A 5430-nucleotide genomic window follows, 5' to 3' on the forward strand; every position below is an offset into this window, starting at 1 on the left:
TATAAGAATTCTTAATATTATAGCATTCTTATTTCCTACCCAAAGTTACGTACTTTAAGCAACTTAAATTAAGATAAACATACTTTTAATGTTCTTATCAATATCTCTTTGTATTCTTATCAATTCTTATTTCCTATGTCTACACTACATATAGCCTCTAATATATTGATTTCAAGCATCAAATTCATGGTTAGGTATTTTCAATGCAAGCGGTTGGCATATTAAATTATCGATTTTGGGTTTCCACTCCTCTTGATTATCAGGTACATCTTCTTTCAATAAATATATATATATATTTTAAAAAGACATGTTGATCTTCAATTGTAAGAGCTTAGTAACATATATTGAATTTTATTTTTTTTTTGTTTTATTTTCTATTTGTTTTGTATGAAGACATAGGATTTAAACAAGTACTTTCATCGTTATTTTTGTAGGATTTTTTCTAATATGTTTGTTAATTGATTTTTGTGATCATATACTACGATGTTCGTTAATTTGCCTTCAGGAAAAACAACAAAAAACAAAAGGCACTGAAAAGTAATGCGATATAAATACAAGAGACATAAATATCTCTATTAGATATATCTGCAAATTCATTAGTTAATTAAAAGACTCTGGCCGTTTACTTAATTATAATCTTTACGTATTGTTATACACAAACTTGAATGCGATAAATCATTTATTTTTTTTATACTTAGTTATCCTACTTTGCTATCATGCAGTGATAATAGAAAATCAATAAATGCTGATTTGCACGGACAAATCGAGGAGAATGTTCAAAAAGAAAAAAACAAGAATAAATTTATGAATAGTAGAATATTATTTAAAACTATTTACTGCACTTTTTATTTATTTTCAAGTTTTTGAATTTAATGGTATTGTTGAATGTTATTTTTTCTATTTTTGAATTATTATTCACTGAATTAGATGTTCAAATTTATATTATAAGAATACTTTACATTACAATGCGCACATAATAATATACTTAAGACAAGTTATAATAGATTATACATTAAATATGTATTTTATATCGACATTTTTATAAATTGACTAAAATTTATTATTTTTCGACTATTCCCGTTCAACGAACGGGTACAAAACTAGTTATATATAAGTTTATTATCCCCGCTGATTTCTTCATACTTTGTTTTCTCAAAACTTTTCGATATCTTCAATGGCTAGACAGTCAACTATGTATTCTGCTTTGAAGCCTTGCCTCTTTATTCTAGTCTGCTTCCTCATAGTCAGTCCTACAGCTTTCACGGTTCAAGAAACAATTTGTCCCTTCCAACATATCTACCAGTTCGGCGATTCAATCTCGGATACGGGAAACATCATCCTCAAGGGTGGCTTAGCTTCAGTATCTCCTTCGTCTCGCTTGCCATATGGAATGACTTCCTTCCATAGACCCACTGGTCGATACTCAAACGGGCTTCTCACGATCGACTTCATCTCTAGAGCTCTTAATCTTCCTCTCCTGGATCCCTACTTGAAAAGAACTGGAGTATTCAATCAGGGAGTAGACTTTGCTGTAGCAGGGAGCACAGCTCTCGACACCTCATTTTTCCAGACCCAAAATATTCCAGTTCCGATCTCCAATACTCCTCTCAGTGCTCAGATGCAATGGTTTAAAGATCATCTCAAATCTGTCTGTCGTTCCCTATCAGATTGTGCACCTAGACTTCAAAGATCCTTAATAATGATGGGAGAAATCGGGGGTAATGATTATAACCATGCTTTCTTCAATGGAAAATCAATACAAGAGGTCAGGACTTATGTTCCTCACGTCGTAAGTGCGATAATCAATGGGGTAAGAGAAGTTGTTAGACTCGGGGTTGCTCGTGTTGTGGTTCAAGGAAATTTTTCTATTGGTTGCATCTCAATTTATTTGACTAGTTTTACGAATCCTGATCCAAAATCATACGATCAGATGGGATGCCTGAGAGAGGTAAATGAATTTGCAAGGTACCATAACTACTATCTTCAAAGGGCTCTTCATTCTTTGAGGCAAAAGTTGAAAAGGGATAATCCAAACGTGGTTGTTGTCTACGCTGATTACTACGGGGCTCTGGAATAAGTTCTTGCTCGTGCTCCGTTTCTTGGATTCGACTGAGGATCTTTATTAAAATCATGTTGTGGGATTGGAGGGATTTACAACTATGATGGTCGGAGGATGTGCGGAACACCTGGAGTTCCAGTTTCTCGGGAGCCTAAAAAGTACATATATTGAGATGGAATTCATATGACACAGAAAATTTATCGCCATATGTCTGAGTTTCTGATCAGTGACATATTGTCAAAGATGTAGTACGTGTGGTAGATACTAGATAAATATATGGATAATGTTGGAGACAATTTTCTATTGCACGTGTGCTTGTTTAGTCTTAATAGAGGTGAATTCTAGGCCTAATAATTTGTTAGGTATCAATTATTGATGACATGGACTGGTACAAATTCTTGTGCAAATAAGAGACATTATCCAAGAAAATTTATGCTTAGAATGCTCTAATTTCAATTGCTTCCTGTAAATTGTTTGTTTATCAATTGATTTTAAATAATGTCACATATGATTGTTATCTAATACAAAGAATTAAATACGAAAGGAAGATCGATATAGATATTGTTAAGAATGATTAGTACATTTATAATACTATTGAAACACAATTGGTGATTTCAAAGTTCCGAACTTGAGGTATGGTTTTACTTAAAAAAAAAGGTGTAATATTGAATTTCTAGCTCAGTAAGAGCTGAGATATATTTTTTGTCTAGCCAATTAGTGCTACGTAGTTGATGATACTTGCAACTCACTTTGTACATGCCAACTCATTAACAGACATTCACCTAAATGGTAGGGGCGGAGTCAGAAAAAATTCTTAGTGGGGGCAAAAACAACACTAAAATTTTTTACCTACTCTTTTTCTAGTTTTTTCAGCAAAAAAAAAATTCACCAACAAGTACAAATGATTTATATATTCCATGAAAAACATAAAAAGATAAATTCAAAATTATTAATGTAATAATAATTTTATTTCAAAAACAAACTAAACTATAGGTGACGTGCGCGGGGTATACATATAATATTAAGCTCATCCCAATCAAGTTTTACATTTATAAATTCCTAAATACCCCACACGCGATTTATCGCAAGTATACGAATCGTGAGCGAGTATAGGGTATTAAGGGTCGATCCCACAGGAAAAATTGCAATTACCGATGTTTTCAAACTTCTTTATTATTTATACTACCACAAATATAAAATGTATGAAAATAACACTAGAAAACTTTTAGAGATATGGAATTCCTTACTACTCTTGCAAATGAGATTACCGGTTAAGTGAATGCTATTATCTTGACTAGTTATGGCGTAATTTCCTAATGTATGTGAAACCAACTTTCGTAGTGAATCAACTATACTTGTAATTAAGCCATACCTACTCTCGTGGTTATGAAATTAACTACAAGTTCATTTCTTCTATGAAATTACATGAAACAAGTCACTTAAGCCACATAGGTGCACCTCTACTTTCGTGAGTGTACTCCCTAGGCTTATCACTTCTTTGAACTAGTATTAAATTCCAATTTTCATTGCAAACTTAACACCTTATGATTATCATAATTAATGGCCAGTTAATCATGATTAGATAACCAAAAGTGATAAATAATGTACTCAAAATAATATCATCAAATAGCCAAGTAAACCTCACAAACAAAATATAGCAAGTTCAACCATAACTCTAGGCATAAACTTTAACTAAACATAATAAAAATACAAAGCCAACTTGTATTATAATTAAACATGAAATCCAATACAAGAGAGAAAGTAGTAGAAGAGATATCACCCTTGTCACATGAGATCAACCTCTTCATCTTTGCCCCTCCAATCTTCATCCAAATCTAACTACAAATACAAGATGGATAAACTACTCTACCTATACTATACTAATAAACCAAGGAAACTCTAGTGAAAACTATATTTCTGGTGAGTTTCTCTAGCATTCTCCCAAGTTATTTTGAATCCTGTAAGTCCATGGCTATATATAGATGAATGCAATCAGGAAATGAGGCTTGAAACATCCCTTTTACAGCTGCTAATTGGTTGTCATACGTTCATCCATAGCTGTAAATTGTTGAAGGAGAAAACAGGTTGTACCAGCAGCAGCTATTTCTGACCAGAATCTGGCTACTTCAACTGCTATTTTCTCTATGATGACGGCTGAATTAGCTCTTGTACAAAACATAGAAGTTGTAGTCCATTGAAATATCTGTCCAATGCCTCAATAATCATCCAATTTGGAGCTTTCTAGACCGAGATATGATAAAAATACCACTGACTGGTCAATTCCGCGTTTTCAGCTCTCAGCAGCAGATTTTTACTTCTGTATTTTGACATTTTGACCAGGAAAACAGCCGAATTGGACTTGGATGTCTTCACACCAAATGTAGATATATCTCTTAGCTTCAAAATGGTACCAAGATCACCTTGATCCGATCTGTGTAGCTCCAGATATAGTCAAAATACGAAAATGTGTCTGAATTGTCAAAGCTGACTTTTTCTTGATTCAAATTGCATTTTTCCTTTTACACTTCATATTTTATTTTCACAATTTTAATCCATCTTCAATCATCCAAATATTTTCTCAATGCACTTCATTTGATGATTGAATCATTAAACCTACAAAATATGAAGTTTTTACCATAAAAATCAATAGAAATGCAATTTTCATACTTTAACCACAAAATGCATATTTTCACTAGAATCTTAGTTAATTATTTATAAAACTAAATAAAACACACCAAAACTAATTAATAAAGCACACTAAAAATACGTAAAATATACTCTTATCAAATACCCCCACACTTGAACCATTGCTTGTCCTCAAGCAATAAGAAATACAAACCAACAATGATCCAAAATTTGAAAATAAACATATGTAGCATTTCAACTTCATTTCCTCAAAACAAAGTAAATAACCATTATGCAATTATTCAATTAAGTTCAAGTACTCATAATATCAAGTAAAGGAGAGCCAATTATACCGTCATTATAACAAATTCAAATCAATTTTTTCATCCTTACCCAATCTTACAAGTAAGTAACTCATATGGTCAATAAAATGCTTTCTAAACTCATGATCATCTTTTTATTCTACTTAAACAGATATTTATTCATATAACGTAGCTAAATATTACTTAAGTTGTGAAAGTGTCTTTTGACGCGAGAATCGACATTTTTAGATGAAGATTACCGGTTACTCAACATTTCACATACTCAAGTTGCTTTGCATACTCTTAATTCGAGTACCGTTTTACGCAAAAGTCGACATTTGTAGATGAAGACTCCCGGTTACTAAGTACAAGAATCATTGGAGTAGAATAGATCTTTTTTTTTCTTCTTTTTTTTTCATTTTTTCATTTATTTATTTTTTTTTA

General features: G+C 32.0%; 1 pseudogene; it reads left to right on the forward strand.

Moving 5' to 3' along the window:
• The first annotated feature begins 1174 nt into the window (after positions 1 to 1174).
• LOC113783244 lies at positions 1175 to 2308 on the forward strand (annotated as a pseudogene).
• The last annotated feature ends 3122 nt before the right edge of the window (positions 2309 to 5430 follow it).

The sequence above is a fragment of the Coffea eugenioides genome, chromosome 9 (genome assembly GCF_003713205.1).
Source record: "Coffea eugenioides isolate CCC68of chromosome 9, Ceug_1.0, whole genome shotgun sequence".
Lineage (NCBI taxonomy): Eukaryota > Viridiplantae > Streptophyta > Magnoliopsida > Gentianales > Rubiaceae > Coffea > Coffea eugenioides.